Source organism: Hyla sarda, chromosome 12 (assembly GCF_029499605.1).
Source record: "Hyla sarda isolate aHylSar1 chromosome 12, aHylSar1.hap1, whole genome shotgun sequence".
Lineage (NCBI taxonomy): Eukaryota > Metazoa > Chordata > Amphibia > Anura > Hylidae > Hyla > Hyla sarda.
This window is the reverse complement of record NC_079200.1, coordinates 69,011,756-69,035,034: the sequence shown is the minus strand read 5'-3', so window position 1 is coordinate 69,035,034 and position 23,279 is coordinate 69,011,756.

Genomic DNA, 23,279 nt, shown 5'->3' with positions numbered 1-23,279 from the left:
GAGAATTCCTAAAAGCGTCACAAAACTGGCATTTTAACTCGGATTCACTCCAAATTTGTTCTGGGGACCCAGGATCAGCTCAGGACCTTTCCTGCCAACTTTGGGCTACATTGACTGAATAATAAAAGCAAGCACTGCAGACCGACCCAGGCTGAGGGCTCAGGCATAGCTCCTAAGAACAGGAGCTGTGAGACACCAGCACTACATTGACAGAGGAGAAAGTAAGGGAGCAGCTGAGGAAAAGAAGCACAGCAAACACAGGAGACCAACTTAAGAACTGTGAGTTTACCTATATTCTTCCTGTACTATACCTGTTGAGTGCTTTGCTGCACAGTGGTGTTCTTCTTCGGGAGCCATTTTACCTAGGGAGCTCCAGGCACGTGTGAGATAGTGCTGAAGCACCACACAGCACTCCGTCTACTGAGATCAGAGGCAGTGTCTCTCACACACAACACGGAGCTGTTCTGCCTGCCAGCAGAGTAGATAACAACAACTCCACTAAGTGCCTCCATTAACCTCTGAACCCTCCTGTGATCTCCCACCTCACTATAGCTGGTTACACTGAACAGATAACAGTACAGCTGACATTAACCAGCTCCATTCAGACCTCCTTTACAGCCACCATTTGTTTATCTAAGAAGCATATATACAGCAGCTCCCTTCCTCCCTGCAGCGTGAGTCTGCTCTATTTCCAGTTATTCATGATATAATAACTACTGCCTATATATAACGAATCCCCTGCACATTACAGTATTTCTGCAAGAGACTGTCATACTTTTAAGATATTCGCAAACAGCTCAATTCCAGCACTACCCTTACCCAACTAAAAGACAAACTACCTGAGAATACTGTTCTGTGGAAATCTCACCTGTCGTGCGGTTGTTCCATAATTGCATTACACAGAACAACCAATAATTCTTGCAGACAATTTAATGCATTTCTGCTTCTGCATAAGTCTCCTGTAAAAGCATATAGGATTACTATCTATTCAAGTCATTTCCAAGCACGCTTAAACTCACTGTAAATTATACAAGTCAACACACTCTACTGGTGTCTAAAGAGCAGTGTTACTTTAAAAAAATTAATATATTGCGGGACATTCTACCTTCTACAATTGTATGACAGAGAACTAGGAATAATACTTACCTTCGACTTAATACCAACAGTGAGCATTTCAAGTCTGAAAACAGCTGCAGTCCCCTGGAAAGTGACCACCACAATTTAACATTTATTCTATCTCAAAGTTAAGCAAAAACGTACTGCTTTATTAAACACAAATAACACCGGGAATCTTCCCTATTCTGATTCTATCAAGTCTTTTCTACCATTCCTCTGCTAAATTAAACAAGAAATATGTCAAATACAAGAAACGCAAAGAAAATTGAAGCTTCCAAAAAAATGGAACAAATAGAACAAGACGGAGTATTCCAAACCACTTCATACAAAAAAAGAAACTCCACTAACAGATACGGCAACAAATCCCAACCTTCAAGATATCTCAACACACCACTATCACAGAGGATAAGAGTTACTCACATTGAACAGCCTGAAGATACAAACCTTCCTCTGTCAAACAGATACTCTCCACTACAAGAAAATGAAAATTCGTCAATTACCTCTTCCCCATCGGGGAGTCCAGAAAAACAAAAACAAAAGTTTTCCTCCCAAGGAAACTTATCTGAAAACATCCATTTAGATACAGAACCGGACGACCAATTACAAAACATGCCAGCATCTTCGGACACTGCCACAGAAGTAAAAAATATGCTGCTGTTGCTAAGACGTCAGATCCAGAAAGATACAAAATCCACAATGGCAGAAATAAATAAAAATGTAGAAGCCTTAGGAGAAAGGGTTGATCACACCGAAAAGAAAATGGGAGAATGTGTGGCAGCCCATAACAAACTAGCAGACGCCCAAGATCTACTTTGCGATGAAGTAGAATCCCTGAGAGCCAAACTCATCGACTTAGAAGACAGAAACAGACGAAATAACCTAAAGTTCAGAGGAGTTCCAGAAAGTATCTCAAGCCCTGAAATAGTCCCATACCTACAAAAGATGTTCAAATGTTTGGTTCCAGAATGCTCAGATATTGAGCTCACCATAGACAGGGCACATCGATTGCCCAAACCAAAAAACCTACCTGATTCAGTCCCAAGAGATGTAATAGCGAGACTATTATTTTTTCAAACAAAGGAGAAAATCCTGACAGCAAACAGGAAAGCGGGTTCCCTTCCAGACCCATACAAGGGAATATCGATATTCATAGACTTATCACCATCTACCTTAGCGGCGAGAAGAAATTTCACCCCTGTAACTACAGCTTTGAGAAAAAATGGCTTCAAATACAGATGGGGATTCCCGACTAAAATCATTGTGATGAGAAACGGCATCAATCATATCCTCACCTGTCCCATCAAAGCCAAAGAGACATTGGAACAATGGAACATAACGGTTGAGCCCTTCCCATTCCCACCACTGAAAGAAAACCAATCCCTGGAACGAACTGTAACACCAACTTGAACCATCTATCCGAGGTGGTGATGCTCTGATTATCTATTCTAGGAAGTCACTACCCATGTCAAATTTATTTTCTCTCTGGATGCAAGCTCACCCCAACTTGCACATGTTAAATCAGCTCTGTATTGTTATCTATTTTTTCATTCTAGTTATCACATTCTATTGGTTTAATAACAACTACTGTATTTATGTTGTTCACACTCTATTTTCTCCATACTTATTTAGGACATTATGGTATGATGTCTTCCTACTGTGGTCCGAGGTGCTCAGCCGTCTACAACTGAAATGCTACACTCCACGTTCCCTAAGGTATTATCTACTACTCAGAACCTCCTCTACGCAAATCATTTTCTTACACAGATAGATGACGCTTAAATTTTATAGCCATAATGTTAGGGGCCTAAATTCACATAAACGTAGAACTTTCCTATGGAACGACATTAAGGAATCTAATGCAGATATTATTTGTATACAAGAAACACACATTAGGGATCAAGATAGCAACAAATTTAAATATAAGCATTTTCCAAATATATTCATGTCCTGTGCTCCGACGAAGAAAGCTGGTTCCATGATTTTGGTTAGAGACACTGTGACATTCCATAAGAAACAAATAGAAACAGATCCACTAGGACGCTTTATTATCGTATCCTGCACAATCAATAATAAGGACTACACAATTGCATCAGTATATGCCCCGAACTCAGGCCAGATAAGGTTCTTAAATAAACTAATGAAAAAAATAAATAAGATTAAACAAGGAAAACTAATTATATGCGGTGACCTAAACTTAACAAACGACTTTAAACTAGACTCTAATTCTCAGAGTTCAAGAAAAGTTCTAACACTCAACAAATGGTTATTCACTGAAGGTCTATTCGACATTTGGAGATGTAAACACGGAATTGAGAGGGATTACACATTCTACTCTCAGACACACAAGTCTTACTCGAGAATAGATTATTTTCTAACTACAATTCATACAATCTCTGATGTTGAATTATGCACTATTGGCAATATAACGTGGGCCGATCATGCCCCTTTGTCCTTAACTATCTCCACACCTGATTTTCCAAAGAATAAATTTATTTGGAGGAATAATTCTTACATTATGAACCTACCAGAGGTCAAAAACAGACTCTATAAAAACTTAACTGAATACTTTAAGCTTAATGTAAACTCCACTACGAAGTGCTCAACCCTCTGGAATGCACATAAAGCTTATGCAAGAGGGCTATTAATCCAAGAGACTGCTAGATACAATAGAAACACGAAAGAAAACATCAAAAAAGTTCTCCAATCCATAGCAACCCTAGAATCCCAAGATAAATCGAACCACTCTCAGAACTTGGATATAAACACAAAACTAAAAGCAGTTAGGATAAAATTAGCTGAGTTATTGTCCGCAAAGTTTGATAAACAGATTAAAAGACTTAAATACAATTATTATTGTAATTACAATAAAGCATCTTCATTGATGGCCATGAGAGTGAAGGGTATCAACACTAAAGCTAGAATCCCCCACCTGATTAACCCACAGACAAAAGAAAAAATACAAAACCCACAAAGTATAGCAGATTCCTTTAGTAAGTATTATGAATCCTTATATAACTTATCAAATGACCCCTTAACAACACAACCAGACCCTGACAAAATAGACCTCTTTTTGAAAAAATGCAACCTCCCTCAACTACCACAGAATTGCATTACAGAACTAAACAACCCTATCTCTCCAAAAGAAATATCAGAAGCCATTACCTCCATGAAACTAAATAAATCCCCTGGGCCAGATGGTTTTACGTCAGAATATTACAAAACGTTTGAGTCCATACTTCTCCCCTATTTGGAACAATTCTTCAATGAATCAAAATTGAATGGACATTTCCCTAACGAATCTTTGGAGGCGACTATAGTGACTCTTCCGAAACCAGGGAAAGATCCGTCATGGCCATCTAATTTTAGACCCATATCCTTACTAAATAATGATGTCAAAATTTATGCTAGGATATTAGCTAATAGAATTTCGCTAGTCCTGTCCCACATTATACACGATGACCAAGTAGGATTTATGATTAATAGACAAGCAAATGATGGGGTCAGGAAAATAATTGATTTAATTCACTGGTCAAACAAAAATAAACATCCATCCATATATTTATCATTAGATGCAGAGAAGGCTTTCGATAGGATCCACTGGACTTATGCGTCTAAAGCAATGAAATCATTCGGCTTTCCTGATGAAATTATAAAATCCGTCTTTGCCCTATACAGCAACCCGAGCGCCTCAGTCCTGGTCAATGGCATTCTTTCAGTCCCTTTTCAGATAACAAATGGAACTAGGCAAGGTTGCCCCCTATCTCCATTATTATTCCTTATCTCATTAGAACCATTAGCAAAAATGATAAGAGACAATCTTTCCATCAAAGGCATCCCTATATCTAAAGAAAGCCAGAAAATAGGATTATTCGCAGATGACATAATCTTATCTCTATCTGAACCTCTCACTTCTCTCCCGATAGTAGAAAATATTCTACACAGATTCGGCGAACTCACATATTACAAAGTCAATGAACCTAAATCTAATATTTTAAGCATTCATATTGACCCACCCACCAAGGAGCAATTAATGAGACGCTTCTTATACCAATGGGACCCACCGAAAATGAAATATTTAGGCATAATCTTAAACAAAAACATTTCGTGCATGGTGAAAACAAATTTCTCCACCCTAAAGTCAGATCTCCAATCCTCTCTAGATAAATATACGAAAGGTGAATGGAGTTGGATGGGTCGTTCCATCATATACAAAATGTTTATTATGCCCAGGGTTTTATATGTTATGCGATCCCTTCCAGTTTACGTGCCAGCCAACATACTAAACAGTCTTAATAAACAAATGACATCATTTATATGGGGTCAGTCTAAACCCAGAGTTTCCCTAGTGGCATTACAAAAATCTTTTAAACATGGAGGAATGGGACTACCCAATTATCATGCCTATTATAAATCTATTATTATCAGGCAATCCCTGGAATGGCTAATACCCCTAGAACAACAGAAACCATGGGTTAAGCTTGAATCAAATATTACTAAAATAGAGAACTGGAGCACTACCCTATTAAATAAATCACGCTTCCAATTACTTAATAGACCTGGAATTCCCCCAACCCTCTCAATAGCGGGAAAAGTGTGGAGTTCGAGTATTATAAACATTGACAAAATTGAGGGTACCATGGACTCCCCGATACCACTCCAATCTCTCCAGCTCTTTCTCCCTAAACTGAACATTCTACATTGGGAGGCTCTGGGCATTAAATACATCTCTGATGTACTTAGGAACAACAAAATGCTATCATTTGATGAATTACAGTCAAACTACAAAATACCCGAATCCGATAAAAAATATTACAACATTCTACAGAAGCACTTGCAAAAATTCCCTGAATCCTATTCTACGCTCCCAAAAAGCCTCCATACTTGGTTCCTTGATCCTGTAAAGGAGAAAGAAAAGGGACTTAAAAACTTTTATTCCTATTTTAATGAAGACAAATGGTTAAACAAAAATTCGGGGATGGTACGATGGGAATCCGACTTGGGACAATCCTTCTCTGAATCTAAATGGCTGAATACATCCTTAAAGATAAAAAAAGCAACAGTATGTGCTAATTTATGGGAACATCATTGCAAGTTTGTCAATAGATGGTACTACACACCTAAAAAATTATCTTTGATTTTTCCTCACCTGTCGCCACTATGTTGGAGGGATTGTGGGGAACAAGGCTCCCTAAAACATATCTTCCTCACTTGTCCGGCCATAGTTACCTTTGTTTCAGAAGTAAAAAGTATGATTTTGAAATTGATCCCTCATTGCTCACAACCTAAAGATGAATTACTTCTATTACTTCTGGGTCTGGAAGATCTCCCAAAAACCATACAAACTCCGATTGTACACATATGTTTGTCATATAAAATGTTACTAGCCTCCAAATGGAAATCAAAAGAGATTCCACACATTAACGAATTAATAAATACACTGCTATCTCATTATAACTATGAGCTAATATTTTTTGGTCAAAAGGGAAAAAGAGATGAGTGTACAGCCTCATGGGAATCCTGGATTAAGCTTTATAAACCCCCATAGACCCTTACTATCTAAACTAAGTTATGATACAATTTAGCTTACTACACACAAAAGAGCGGTTCTTCGAGTGTATAAGACGGCTGACCCTTGTGACACCTCGATTCTGAATTCTACCAAATACCAGACAACTGCCTGATTCAGCAATTTTGATTGATTTTGTAGAAGTTATGGAGACTCACTATTTTATTGTTTTATTGTTTTCCTTCTTATTGTTATTTTCTTGCTCTCAAATTTCAATTAAGGTCCCTTTGGACCTGATAGATCCTTTGTGAATATGCATGACACTGTTTGGATGAACAATTATGCTCCACCAGTCAAGGTTGTTATGCATGTTCATATGTAAACTCTGACACATCTGATGTCATAATATGTTATATGTTACATTTCTTATGTTTATAAAATTCAATAAAAATATTGTGAAACTGAACGGGCCCCGACCTACCGGCTTTAAAGCTATTCAGCGTTTCCTTGGTTTTGCCAATTACTATGGGCAATTTATTCCACATTACTCCACCTTGGTAGCGCCCATTGTCTCTCTCACCAAGAAGACTTCTAATTTCAAGGTCTGGACTCCAGAGGCTGAAGATGCTTTTAAACAGTTAAAGTCCGCCTTCGCTTCGGCCACAGTCCTGTCTAGACCCGACTCTGGCAATCCTTTTCTTTTAGAGGTGGATGCATCTTCGGTTGGAGCAGGAGCTGTCTTGACACAAAAGTCCTCTAAGGGAAGAACTGTAACCTGTGGGTTTTTCTCTAAATCCTCTCCCACAGAGAAAAACTATTCTATATGAGACCGTGAACTTTTGGCTATAAAGCTGGCCTTGGAAGAAGGGCGTCATCTTTTGGAAGGTTCAGTACATCCTGTTACTATATACTCTGATCACAAGAACTTGCTTTTCCGTTTGCATGGTTTGCCCTCATATATTGTATCCGACCATGGAGTCCAGTTCGTTTTTAAGTTCTGGCGGGCCCTCTGCTCACGTCTCCAAGACAAGTTGGATTTTTCCTCAGCCTACTACCCTCAATCCAACGGATAGGTTGATTTAATTTCCACTTGACAAGACGACTGGGTCGATTTACTTCCTTGGAATCCAAAGCACTGTCGGTACAGCTATAAAACAATGTCTTTAGGCGCTCTCCAGGGCAAGTAAATAATTTTAGCCATAAATCGGACTTGTAAAACAAAAAAAAGTTATTCAACATAAAATGAATACAGATAACACATTTCGAGGGGCGGGGCCCCCTCTTCGTCAGGTCAGTGATTGGATAGTGTGAGCAATGACGGGTTTTATACCATTTTTGCCCGTGAAAAAGAATTTTCCATTTAACACAATCCTAACAAACATTCTCAGTGGATATAGTTTGTTACACATCGCATTTACATGGTGAGAGATTAAATACGCAAAAATAAAACGTATATATTAAAATGAGAGATATTGGTATATATATATACACCGATTCAGATTTTGAATTAATGGAACATGTTTTCCCTTATGCTCCCAGTGTCTGTAAATTTGTTCTCGGTGTTCCCGAGTCCGGAGCATGATGCAGAGGCAACAGGTGATCCCCTGTCTCAAAAAGGATGGGAGACAAAGACATTTCACCTACTCCCATCTCTGGTACCTCTGATGTTGATGTTGTTAAACAGATTTTGGACTCCAAGTTTATCAGAAGAAAATGCTTTTATATTGTGGATTGGGACCCCGAGGAGAGATCTTGGGAGCCTGAAGAAAATATTCTGGACCGTGACCTACTTAGTAAATTTCTGAACCGCGAAAGGAGGGGGAGACCAAAGGGTACTGTTAAAGTTTGCCCTCCGGCCACTTCTCCTGGCCATGAGTGCACTGTTCCCCTCTCCCATACTGCCGGCAGGGCTGGGATTCGCATCGTGGGACGCGCATGCATGCGAATCCCAGCCCGTCACTTACCACGCTCCTCTGCTGCTTCTTCCTCGGCCTCTCAGGTCCGGCGCATGCGCCCCCATCTGCTAGGGCGCGCGTGCCGGAGCTCTGAAATTTAAAGGGCCAGTACGCCCATAATTATGTGAAACACCTGACACTACATTATAAAGTCCCTGTACCTTCCACACTTCCCTGCCGGATCTTCAGTGCCATTTGCCTGACATTAAGCATTCCATACTGACCGTTTGCTTTGCCTGTGTTCTGACCCTTCCGCTGCGTTATTTGACTCTGCACCTTTGCCGCCTGCTGTCCGACTATGCCTCTGCCTCATCCTTCTGTACCTCGCCTCACCCAGCTATCTGTGTGGTTGAGTCGTATCGGGGGTAGCGACCTGGGTGTCGCCTGCTGCAGCAAATCCATCCTGTCTTGCGGCGGACTCTGGTGAAGACCAGCGGCACCTTAGACTCCCCTCCCCGAAACGGCCCGTGTCATCAGCCACACAGGTCAGTGGAACCACATCCAGCATTGTTACAGCTGCTCTGAATATGAGCAGAGTATGTGGGACATTCAAAGCAGGCAAACTACTCCTGCCCGGATAGTCCAGGGCATCTTCAAAAAGGGGCTCATCCTCAGCCAGCAGAGCTGGGGCAGGTACAGAAAGGGCAGCCAGCCCGCCACCACCATGTGGCAGGCTGAACGCCGACACCCGCGCTGGTGGCATGTCGGAACCTCATGTCGGAAGGGGCGGGGCTAAACTACGGGCCTCGGCAGGAGCCACATACGGCCCAGACAACGGGGGAATATGCGGAGCCCGCACAACAGCATGTCCACGCCGCCCGCTGTTATTAACCCGCGGAGGGCTGGGACGCAAACAGGAAGGGGGACAGGAATGCCTACCAGTCCGGCGGCCTGCTGCATTAGCCGACACCGCAGGCGGGGGCCGCGACACACCGGGAGAAGGAGCATCAGGGGATGAGAGCAGAGGCAGCAGCCGTGACAACAGCTCCGGGTCAGCCTCGTCAACCACGCAGCCTCGTCAGCCATCGGAGCAATAGTACGTTTCTCAGGCGCTGGTGAGGTAAGAGGAGGAACAGGAAGCAGGGGTCCCCTATGTACCCTATGGGTTTAACTACCCTCTCCTAATCTCCACCCCGACCTGTGGGAGGGCCTATACACATATGATCCCTGTTAACCCCCCGTGTCCCTGCAGTCGGAGGGAACCTACTCCTATACGGCCAGGTACCCTACATGTTCATTGTACCCAATGTAAATACCCTAGATAAGTGCACGTTTATTGAACCCAATGTAAATACCCTAGATAAGTGCACGTTCATTGTACCCAATGTAAATACCCTAGATAAGTGCACGTTCATTACTTTATTTCTCTTCAGATGTTCAAACGAGTAGGAAGGTGCTTCTCACTGTAAATTCATCATCAGGCAGTGCAGACAGAGGAGTATTGTGTGATATGACATCGCCACCTAGTGCTCCAAAGGAAACTAACACCAAGAAAGCATTGTGTACTACCCAAGGTCTAAAAATCTTTTAACATTCTGTTGGTTTATAATGGAAATAAAACAGAAAAAAGGGTTGTGGGAGCTCACCATGGATCTAGAAATATCCCAACCGAGCAAACTGTGTGTGTCAAATAATTATACATAAAAGAACAATACTATACAGTCCTACTAGGTTGAGAATAGAAAAGGAATAAAGGAAAGGATATAGAGTACAATAAGTCAGATGTGGTCTAAAATTATTTATTGGTTAATAATTATGCTACGGTGTGCTCTGGAGGGCCCTTGCATTGGACATAACATAGACAATTTAAATAAAAGTAAAATGTCATTAATAAAAAAATCATGAACTTGATTAAATAGCGAACAACAAGTTCCCCAAAAGGTAAGCAATTACTTCTAGTATTAGCAATGTCTCTTTGATGGGGCGCTGTAAATACAGACTTTTGTATCTCGCTGTATTGGGATTACGTTAAAGTCAATATGCAGCGCTGCAAGTACACTCTTTTTTTGTCCCACACTATAGTGCGATTGCCCTAGAAGTTAATAGGCGGATATTAACCCCTTAAGGACTGAGCCCTTTTTCACCTTAAGGACCATTTTTTGCAATTCTGACCACTGTCACTTTAAACATTTATAACTCTGGAATGCTTTTAGTTATCAATCTGATTCCGAGATTGTTTTTTCGTGACATATTCTACTTTAACTTAGTGGTAAAATTTTGTGGTAACTTGCATCCTTTCTTGGTGAAAAATCCCAAAATTTGATGAAAAATTTGAAAATTTTGCATTTTTCTAACTTTGAAGCTCTCTGCTTGTAAGGAAAATGGATATTCAAAATATTTTTTTTTTTATTCACATAAACAATATGTCTACTTTATATTTGCATCATAAAATTGATGAGTTTTTACTTTTGGAAGACACCAGAGGGCTTCAAAGTTCCGCAGCAATTTTCCAATTTTTCACAAAATTTTGAAACTCGCTTTTTTTCAGGGACCAGTTCAGGTTTGAAGTGGATTTGAAGGGCCTTCATATTAGAAATACCCCATAAATGACCCCATTATAAAAACTGCACCCCCCAAAGTATTCAAAATGACATTCAGTCAGTGTTTTAACCCTTTAGGTGTTTCACAGGAATAGCAGCAAAGTGAAGGAGAAAATTCACAATCTTCATTTTTTACACTCGCATGTTTTTGTAGACCCAATTTTTGAATTTTTGCAAGGGGTAAAAAGGAGAAAATTTTTACTTGTATTTGAAACCCAATTTCTCTCGAGTAAGCACATACCTCATATGTCTATGTTAATTGTTCGGCGGGCGCAGTAGAGGGCTCAGAAGGGAAGGAGCGACAAATGGTTTTTGGGGGGCATGTCACATTTAGGAAGCCCCTATGGTGCCAGAACAGCAAAAAAAAAAACACATGGCATACCATTTTGGAAACTAGACCCCTCGGGGAACATAACAAGGGGTAAAGTAAACCTTAATACCCCACAGGTGATTCACAACTTTTGCATACGTAAAAAAAAAAAAAAAAAATTCCCTAAAATGCTTGGTTTCCCAAAAGTTTTACATTTTTAAAAAGGGTAATAGTAGAAAATACCCCCCAAAATTTGAAGCCCAATTTCTCCCAATTCAGAAAACACCCCATATGGGGGTGAAAAGTGCTCTGCTGGCGCACTACAGGTCTCAGAAGAGAAGGAGTCACATTTGGCTTTTTTGAAGGAAATTTTGCTCTGGGGGCATGCCGCATTTAGGAAGCCCCTATGGTGCCAGGACAGCAAAAAAAAAAAACAGATGGCATACCATTTTGCAAACTAGACCCCTTGGGGAACGTAAAAAGGGGTAAAGTGAACCTTAATACCCCAAAGGGATTTCACAACTTTTGCATATGTAAAAAAAAAAAATTTACCTAAAATGCTTGGTTTCCCAAAAAATTAAAATTTTTACAAAGGGTTAAAGCAGAAAATACCCCCCAAAATTTGAAGCCCAATTTCTCCCGATTCAGAAAACACCCCATATGGGGGTGAAAAGTGCTCTGCTGGCGCATTACAGGTCTCAGAAGAGAAGGAGTCACATTTGGCTTTTTTGAAGGAAATTTTGCTCTGGGGGCATGCCGCATTTAGCAAGCCCCTATGGTGCCAGGACAGCAAAAAAAAAAAAAACACATGGCATACCATTTTGGAAACTAGACCCCTCGGGGAACGTAACAAGGGGTTAAGTGAACCTTAATACCCCACAGGTGTTTCACGACTTTTGCATATGTAAAAAAAATAAAAACATTTTTACCTAAAATGCCTCTTTTCCCCAAAATTTTACATTTTTAAAAAGGGTAAAAGCAGAAAATACCCCCCAAAATTTGTAACACAATTTCTCCCGAGTACGGCGATACCCCATATGTGACCCTAAACTGTTGCCTTGAAATACGACAGGGCTCCAAAGTGAGAGCGCCATGCGCATTTGAGGCCTGAATTAGGGACTTGCATAGGGGAGGATATAGGGGTATTCTACGCCAGTGATTTCCAAACAGGGTGCCTCCAGCTGTTGTAAAACTCCCAGCATGCCTGGACAGTCAGTGGCTATCTGGCAATACTGGGAGTCGTTGTTTTGCAACAGCTGGAGGCTCCGTTTTGGAAACAGTGGCGTACCAGACGTTTTTCATTTTTATTGGGGAGGGGGGCTGTGTAGGGGTATGTGTATTAGTAGTGATTTTTACTTTTTATTTTATTGTGTGTTAGTGTAGTGTAGTGTTTTTAGGGTACAGTCACATGGGCGGGGGTTCACAGTAGTTTCACGCTGGCAGTTTGAGCCGCAGCTCAAACTTGCAGCCGGATACTTACTGTAATCCTCCGCCCATGTGAGTGTACCCTGTACGTTCACATTGGGGGGGGGGGTTAAACGTCCAGCTGTTGCAAAACTACAACTCCCAGCATGTACGGTCTATCAGTGCATGCTGGGAGTTGTAGTTTTGCAACCGCTGGAGGCTCCGTTTTGGAAACAGTGGCGTACCAGACGTTTTTCATTTTTATTGGGGAGGGGAGGGGGGTTGTATAGGGGTATGTGTATACGTAGTGTTTTTTACTTTTTATTGTGTGTTAGTGTAGTGTTTTTAGGGTACAGTCGCACGGGCGTGGGGTTCACAGTAGTTTCTCGCTGGCAGTTTGAGCTGCGACAGAAAATTTGCCGCAGCTCAAACTTGCAGCCGGATACTTGCTGTAATCCTCCGCCCATGTGAGTGTACCCTGTACGTTCACATTGGGGGGGGGGGTTAAACGTCCAGCTGTTGCAAAACTACAACTCCCAGCATGTACGGTCTATCAGTGCATGCTGGGAGTTGTAGTTTTGCAACCGCTGGAGGCTCCGTTTTGGAAACAGTGGCGTACCAGACGTTTTTCATTTTTATTGGGGAGGGGAGGGGGGTTGTATAGGGGTATGTGTATACGTAGTGTTTTTTACTTTTTATTGTGTGTTAGTGTAGTGTTTTTAGGGTACAGTCGCACGGGCGTGGGGTTCACAGTAGTTTCTCGCTGGCAGTTTGAGCTGCGACAGAAAATTTGCCGCAGCTCAAACTTGCAGCCGGATACTTGCTGTAATCCTCCGCCCATGTGAGTGTACCCTGTACATTCACATTGGGGGGGGGGGGGGGGAACATCCAGCTGTTGCAAAACTACAACTCCCAGCATGTACGGTCTATCAGTGCATGCTGGGAGTTGTAGTTTTGCAACAGCTGGAGGCACACTGGTTGTGAAACACAGAGTTTGGTAACAAACTCAGTGTTTTGCAACCAGTGTGCCTTCAGCTGTTGCAAAAGCTACAACCCCCAGCATGTACGGACAGCGGAAGGGCATGCTGGGTCTTGTAGTTATGCAACAGCTGGAGGCATACTACTTTGGCTGGGGACTGTAGTTATGCAACAGCTGGAGACACACTGGTTTGCTACATAACTCAGTGTGCCTTCAGCTGTTGCAAAACTACAACTCCCAGCAGTCACCGACAGCCAACGGGCATGCTGGGAGTTGTAGTTATGCAACCAGCAGATGCACTACTACAACTCCCAGCATGCACTTTAGCTGTTGGTGCAAGCTGGGAGTTGTAGTTACACAACAGCTGAAGGTACACTTTTCCATAGAAAAAATGTGCCTCCAGCTGTTGCAAAACTACAAGTCCCAGCATGCCCATAAGGGCATGCTGGGAGTTGTGGTGGTCTGCCTCCTGCTGTTGCATAACTACAGCTCCCAGCATGCCCTTTTTGCATGCTGGGAGCTGTTGCTAAGTAACAGCAGGAGGCTGTCACTCACCTCCAACGATCCTCGCCGCACAGGTCAGTCCCTCGTCGTCTCCGCCGCGGCAGTCGCTCCTGGGGCCCCGATCCCAACATTGACGCCGGGGATCGGGGATCGGGGTCCCCAGCAGCCGGGGTGCACGTCCCGCACCCGCTCACGTCCTCCGGAAGAGGGGCGGAGCGGGTTGCGGGAGTGACACCCGCAGCAGGCGCCCTGATTGGTCGGCCGGTAATCCGGCCGACGAATCAGGGCGATCGTGAGGTGGCACCAGTGCCATCTCACCCCTGCAGGCTCTGGCTGTTCAGGGCCATCGGAGACGGCCCCGAACAGCCTGTAATTCCGGGTCACCGGGTCACTGGAGACCCGATTGACCCGGAATCTGCCGCAGATCGCTGGACTGAATTGTCCAGCGATCTGCGGCCATCGCCGACATGGGGGGGCATAATGACCCCCTTGGGCGATATGCCCCGATGCCTGCTGAACGATTTCAGCAGGCATCGGGCACCGGCTCCCCTCCGGCTAGCGGCGGGGGGCCGGGATTTGACAGGACGTACTCAAACGTCCTGAGTCCTTAACCCCTTAAGGACCAAGGACGTACCGGTACGTCCTTGGTCCTGCTCTTCTGATATAACGCGGGGTTACACAATAACCCCGCGTCATATCATGGCGGGCCCTGCGTCATAGTGAAGCCGGGACCCGCCTCTAATAGCGCGCGGCGCCGCGCGCTATTAACCCTTTAGCCGCGCGCTCAGAGCTGAGCCGCGCGGCTAAAAGTGAAAGTTCCCGACTAGCTCAGTCGAGCTGTTCGGGATAGCCACGGCTAATCGCGGCATCCCGAACAGCTGACAGGACAGCGGGAGGGCCCCTTCCTGCCTCCTCGCTGTCCGATCGCCGAATGACTGCTCAGTGCCTGAGATCCAGGCATGAGCAGTCATGCGGCAGAATCGTTGATCACTGGTTTCTTATGAGAAACCAGTGATCAACATAGAAGATCAGTGTGTGCAGTGTTATAGGTCCCTATGGGACCTATAACACTGCAAAAAAAAGTGAAAAAAAAAAGTGAATAAAGATCATTTAACTCCTCCCCTATTAAAAGTTTGAATCACCCCCCTTTTCCAATAAAAAAAAAAACACAGTGTAAATAAAAATAAAAATAAACATATGTGGTATCACCGCGTGCGGAAATGTCCGAATTATAAAAATATATCATTAATTAAACCGCTCGGTCAATGGCGTGCGCGCAAAAAAATTCCAAAGTCCAAAATAGTGCATTTTTGGTCACTTTTTACATCATTTAAAAATGAATAAAAAGTGATCAATAAGTCCTATCAATGCAACAATGGTACCGTTAAAAACTTCAGATCACGGCGCAAAAAATGAGCCCTCATACCGCCCCATACACAGAAAAATAAAAAAGTTATAGGGGTCAGAAGATGACAATTTTAAACGTATTAATTTTCCTGCATGTAGTTATGATTTTTTCCAGAAGTCCGACAAAATCAAACCTTTATAAGTAGGGTGTCATTTTAGTCGTATGGACCTACAGAATACATATCAGGTGTCATTTTTACCGAAAAATGTACTACGTAGAAACGGAAGCCCCCAAAAGTTACAAAACAGCGTTTTTTTTTCAATTTTGTCGCACAATGATTTTTTTTCCCGCTTCACCATAGATTTTTGGGCAAAATGACTGACGTCATTACAAAGTAGAATTGGTGGCGCAAAAAATAAGCCATCATATGGATTTTTAGGTGTAAATTTGAAAGAGTTATGATTTTTTAAAGGCAAGGAGCAAAAAACGAAAATGCAAAAACGGAAAAACCTCCGGTCCTTAAGGGGTTAAGGACTCGGAAAAGGGGACGTTTGAGTACGTCCTGCGTCCTTAAGGGGTTAAGTAGCAAAGTTTACTAGAGATGTTGTGACTGTGTGTCTGATGGTCCGCCCGAGCCATCAACATCAGAGACGGACCATCAGACACACGGCAGGACACCGTAGCATAATTATTAACCAATAAATAATTTTAGACCACATCTGACTTATTCTACTGTATATCCTTTCCTTTATTCCTTTTCTATTCTAAACCTTGTAGGACTGTATAGTATTGTTGTTTTAGGTAATGATGGAAATAGTTACCAAGGTTTAGGATAGACACTGTTCTTTTAACAACCATGCTGAACTCCTTTATGGAGGAGGAAGATAACACACTATATTACTTATCTCTTGTAGTGCGGGTGACGCTTACATCCTGTGTTCATTATTATTATTTATAGCTTTGGAGTATAATACAGGATGTAACTCAGGATCAGTACAGGATAAGTAATGTAATGTATGTACACAGTGACCCTCACCAGCAGAATAGTGAGTACAGTTCTGGAGTATAATACAGGATATAACTCAGGATCAGTACAGGATAAGTAATGTAATGTATGTACACAGTGACCCTCACCAGCAGAATAGTGTGTACAGTTCTGGAGTATAATACAGGATATAACTCAGGATCAGTACAGGATAAGTAATGTAATATATGTACACAGTGACCTCACCTGCAGAATAGTGAGTACAGCTCTGAAGTATAATACAGGATATAACTCAGGACCAGTACAGGATAAGTAATGTAATGTATGTACACAGTGACCTCACCAGCAGAATAGTGAGTGCAGCTCTGGAGTATAATACAGGATATAACTCAGGATCAGTACAGGATAAGTAATGTAATGTATGTACACAGTGACCCTCACCAGCAGAATAGTGTGTACAGTTCTGGAGTATAATACAGGATATAACTCAGGATCAGTACAGGATAAGTAATGTAATGTATGTACACAGTGACCTCACCAGCAGAATAGTGAGTACAGCTCTGAAGTATAATACAGGATATAACTCAGGACCAGTACAGGATAAGTAATGTAATGTATGTACACAGTGGGGAAAGTTTATCATTGGTTATACCCTGTTTTGTTGGTTGTAAATTGTTATAAATGTCTGCATAATGGGTGAAAACTTAAAATTTTTTGTGCATTACATTTTTTTTGTACAACCTTATGCCAGCTGGGACCAGTCTTATCAACTTATCTACATCTTAGCTATTTAACCATTAATGAAGAGAGTGCACCTTTTTGATAAATGTGGGGAAAGTACAGATGATGCACACCAAGGCAAATGGGGGTAAAATGAAATTAATACGAAAGAAATGAAGAGGCACTCGAGTCTTCCGCAACCAACTTTATTGAAGACTGGTCATACAAAGCCTGGTCGGCCAGGCTTTGTATGACCAGTCTTCAATAAAGTTGGTTGAGGAAGACTCGAGTGCCTCCTCACTTCTTTCGTTTTGTAGTGACTGCAGTGGCTACAGAATTTAGTCCGGTAGTGGCAGTGCCGACACAAACTGTATTTCTTATCTAAGATTGTAAAATTAAATTGACTAAATTTTTGCCATACTGTTTTCAATCAGTTTTTCTAAAGAAAACCGTATGGCAAACAAACCATATGGTGTTTTTAAGCTGTATACTGTTTTTAAAAGTGCATACGGATCCGTCCATTTTTATTAAAAAATAAAATAAAAATGTATATATATATATATATATATATATATATATATATATATATTATTTTTTTTAAATGTTGTCCTTTTTTAATGGGAGGGGTGTTGGGTGGGGACTTTAGGATGTAAATGCGCATGTGCAAAGTAAAAACCGTATATGGTTTCCCATATGGAACCACGGTTTTGACTCCGTCTTAAAAACCGTACTACAACCGCATACATTTTTTTTTAACATGGACGTCAATGGAAAACGCACATGTATACGGTTCATACAGGAAACCGTATACGGGTTTTACTTTGCACATGCGCATTTGCATCCTAAAGTCCCCACCCAACACCCCTCCCATTAAAAATGGACAACATTTTCAAAAACGTATGTTTAAAATAAAAAAATAAAACAGACAGAACCGTATGCACTTTAAAAACAGTATACGGTTTAAAAACGCATACGGTTTACTTTTTCCCATATGGTTCCATCCGGTTTTTTTGCCATACAGTTTTCTTTAGAAAAACTGATTGAAAACAATATGGCAAAAACGTGATGTGAACCCAGCCTTACACAGACAATGATAAATCCCCCAGTGACTCCACCAGCAGAATAGCAATTGCATTTTTTGAGTATAATACATATAAGGGTATGTTCACACAAGCAGATTTACAGCGTATTTTATGCTGCGGATCTGCTGGTGAAGGCTCATTCTATGCTGTCTTTACATGTGCTTGCTCGTAGCGGCAATACACAGTGACGAGCAGACACACTGCAGCGATGTGCGCGGCCACTCTCCCTGCTCTGAGCTAGGCAGAGATCTCCCGCGAAGTGCAAGTATACTGCGACTCGCGCATTGCAGTGTGTCTGCTCGTAGCGGCAATATGTAAAGACAGCATAGAGCGGCCTTCACCAGCGGATCCGCAGCATAAAATACCCTGTAAATCCGCTCGTGTCAACGTACCCTAACTCAGGATCAGTACAGGATAACACAGTGACTCCACCAGCAGAATAGTGAGTACAGCCTTGGAATATAATACAGGATGTAACTCCTCAGGACATGTAATAGTCATGTACAGTGAAGATGTTGATGAGAACCATATTGAACACTGTTGAGTAATAAGTAAGCTATGTGAGAGTCTATAGGGAATGATTCTGATCATGACTCAAGGAGGGTCTACTGTATCTCCAGCTGTGGACTGAGAGTGACTGATCAGATCCAGATGATCTCCTAATGCAAAAATGCTGAAATTAGAATAGTCAGCAGTTTTTTCACTTAAAGTATAAAATCCATAAACCACAGATATGATACAGAACAATGTGCAGCAGCTGAACATTCTCCCTTAGACACATCAAAGGAAATTATATTAATGGCTGAAAAAAGAAATTTGTCTCTTCCCTCCCATCCACACACCCCATATTCCTTAACTGTTTTAATACTTCCAGCAATTCTTGCACATTTGGAGAGACAGAGGAAAGACATCTTACAATAGGCGAGCATAAATGAGTAACAAAGTCTTGTACCTTCTTGCTCGGAAAATTTGCTACTGTTGGACCTCAACTGTATTTTTTACCATGTAAAAGTATTGAGTTCCCTCAGGTGACTGGGTATTTCTGTTATAGCCCCACTATATACCATTGGGCCCTTGACCAGGCCTACTTCTTTCCCCATCAAATAACCTGTGGACCTGCCACTTGCTCCAGATAGGGTGTCTTCACATCCTCACACCTGTGTCACCGCTATACACCTAATGACATCCTAAAGATAAATTACACGTTCATGATGGAAAATACTAAACAGAAAACATACAGCTGGTTCAACCGCACTAAACCCAATACACGGAATTATAGTGTGGGTGTAATTTATGAAAATTAGGTATAACTAAGGGTGCATTCACACCATGTTTCCAAGACTCGGCGGCCGGTTTTGAAATTTCCCAGCTGGATCCAGTAGTCGGATCTCAGAAACGTGGTGTGAATGCATCCTTACCTGGATCCATGGTCCAGATATAGACCCGTTATTAGCCTGCATTGCTAATATGTTAATTGCTGGCTTTGCGCAATGGAGGTGAGACCCGGCATACCCAGAATCCCTGCCTCCATGGCCTGTCCTGCAGTGCCTTCTGTGGAACCGGACTACATATCTGGGTAAATTATTCTTTATTTTAATCTGGCTCACCCACACTATAACCCTGTTTATTGCAGGTGTACTAGCTGTCAGTGTTACTTTAACAAGCACAAACATAGAAAGTGAAGGGTGCCGACATGTTTCCCTTTGATAACCAGGTTCATCTGGGAACCATCACTAAGAATGTAAAGTTACAAAACTCAACATAGTAAAGGATGGAAACTGCTCTAATGTTCTATAATCCTATTGTTCTAATAAAAAAATGGCATGCCATAAGAAAGTAAATGTCTATTTTTAAGAACAATCTAAGTATATAGCTAAATTAACATTAAATCTAGCGATTGCTTTGTGCACGTGTTACAGTACCTGTAGAGTCTTGTCTTTCGTTTTCTTGTATATCCTCTTCAAAAGTCATGGACAAATGAAACTGCTCTAGTTTCTGAAACACGTCGGAAGGACGCTTGGATCTTACAGTCATCAAACTACAGTATATATCCTCAATATCCCTGCGGGCAGAAACGTCTCCCGGAGATGATGAGAAAGGAGATTTTACCATAGATAAAGTGTTGCCACGCGCCATATATGGTACAATCTGATGACAGGTTCCCTTTAAGTTGGATTATTATCCAGACTGTTTGTTGAAATATCATTGTGGTGATGTATATTTCATGAAGATAAGTGGTAAGATATGTTATAACATTGACCATTATAACCACCAGCCTAATATTGAGCCAGCCCCCCCTTGTGCTCTAACCCTTGAGGCCCAGACCCCATAGACCTGTGATGAGACTGGTGGTATCTGCAGCAAGACATCAGCAGCAGATCCTGCAAGTTGTGGGGGGCAGCCTCCATGGATCAGACTTTGGAATCCTGTGGCCAGAAAAGTGGTTTAAGGCTGCATTCACACTTTGTTTTTACATTACAGGCTGGGGAGGGCCAAACTGGGCTCTCCCGTACCCCAGCCGGACCAGTGCTGAACTCCATTTACTTTAATGAGCCGACCGGAGTGAAACGGTGACTTCGGTTGGCTCATTTTTGACCCATATCCAGTTTTGTGACCGGACCTAAAACCGTAGTATACTTCGGTTTTAGGTCCGGTCACAAAACCGATCCAGACTGTTCCAGATCCGGCACCCGTATTGTAAAAAAGAAGTGTGAATGCAGCCTAAGTTATGGTTGTCGAGTGTTCGGGCCCCTTTGCAGTTTATGTCTTCACCAGCAGAGGGTAGTGCTGTACTATTTCTCTGATCACAGCAGCCGGATGAGCGGGCATACAGTTCAGTGCCAGGGCCTTCTCACAGTGAGAATACATCTAGGTGTACGGCTCGTGCCTCATTGATTTGACCAGATCCAGTCACTGATTTCAGATACAATTATACTTCGCCTCAAACATGTCAACCTTTAAATTCCACTTAACAGCAATTGTCTGACTTGTGTTTGCAGCAAGAACTGTCAGAGTTTATCCTGTCAGCCGCTGAGCGCTGGCCAGGCCCTGGAAAATCCAGATATGAGCCCTGATTTATCAAAATGTGTGAAAGAAAAACTGGAGAGATTTTTCCCACAGCGACCAATCATAGCTCAGCTTTCACTTTACCAGAGCTTGTTAAGTGAGGAATTCTGAGCTGTGATTGGTCGCTGTGGGAAAAATCTTTCCAGTTCTTCTCTCACACATTTTGATAAATCAGGGCCATTGTGATGGACCCACTCCCAACCTGATCTGCCACTGTTCTTCGGTACGACTGGACGACCCCATATAAGTGCCCAATACACCAACAGATACTGTCTCTTCTTCCTTAAAGGGGTACTCCTTCCCTAGACATCTTATCCCCTATCCATAGGATAGGGGATAAAATGTCTGATTGCGGGGGTCCTGCAGCTGAGACCCCCGCGATCTCTCTTCTGAAATTACAGATATGCTTTTGTTCCAAATGTTTGGAGCAGGCGGCGGGGGTGGTGATGTCACTGCCACCCCCGTTGTGATGTCACACCACGCCCCCTCAATGCAAGTCTAAGGGAGGGGACATGGGGGCAGCCATGCACCCTCCCATAGACATGCATTGAGGGGGCGTGGTGTGACATCACAAGAGGGCATGGCTGTGATGTCACTACCCCCATTTGGAACAAAAGCATATCTGTAATTTCAGAAGATTTTATAACACCTACATGGTCTTGTAACCATTTATCCATGACAATGTGATTTAAGTGCTGTTATTCAGCCTTTGAGAACCCCATCTATGATGCTCAATTATTTATCATTTTCTTCATTTCAGGGGGCAAGGGGGAGTTACATAAACGGCATAGCTCGCGGGGCTACATCCTTTGCGTAACTCCCATTAAAGTAAGGCAAATTGCATAACTTCCCTTCTCAAGCTTTTCTGACCACCTTCAGCAACTGCAAACAGGCAGAAGCTGGCCAGGAAACTTGGAAGAAACTAGGTGGGACAACATGATCCACTGAACCCAAGGTGCTATGTAGGCAGAAATTAAACATTTAGTGTAGAAAGAAAAGGGTTACACTAAGCAGTGAGCTGCAGCTGAAGACAAGCCTGCTAATTAAAGGGAGATTTGGTACAGGAGGCAGCACTGTGTACATCAGTGTTTTTCAACCAGTGTGCCGTGACATAGTGTAAGGTGTGCCGTGGGAAAAACAGAGAAAGTTGCTTTTCGAGTCACAGGGATGCCTCTAAGTCCCTGTGGCCCCGCGTTTACTTTACCTCCGCCGGGAGGTAGCGCACGCAGGGACATCACTGACGTCCCATGCGTGCGCCCATAGCAACAATCGCGGAAGACCGGAGCAGCGAGGAGGACGCGCGCTGTCAACTTGGTAAGTGTTACCAGCGGCGCGTCTCCTTCGGTGTTCCGAGCACCGCTCCTCCGGTCCCGGGACCTACTGCTATAGCCGGATCGGAGGAGCGGTGCTCAGAACACCGAAGTGGGGCAGTACACAGGCATACAGCCTTCAGTAATACACTGTATGGCTGAAGGCTGTATGTCTGTGGGGGAACTATACTGCACCTAATGTGGGGGGGACTATAATGGACCTAGTGTGGGGGGACTATACTGGGCCTAATGTGGGGGAACTATACTGCACCTAATGTGGGGGGGACTATACTGGACCTAAAGTGGGGGAACTACAACCTAATGTTGGGGAACTACAACCTAATGTGGGGGTAACTATACTGCCAACCTAATGTGGGGGAAAATAAGATATATGCAAGATAAGATATATGCAGTGTGCATAGGAATTTGTTCATCGTTTTTTTTTTTTTTACTA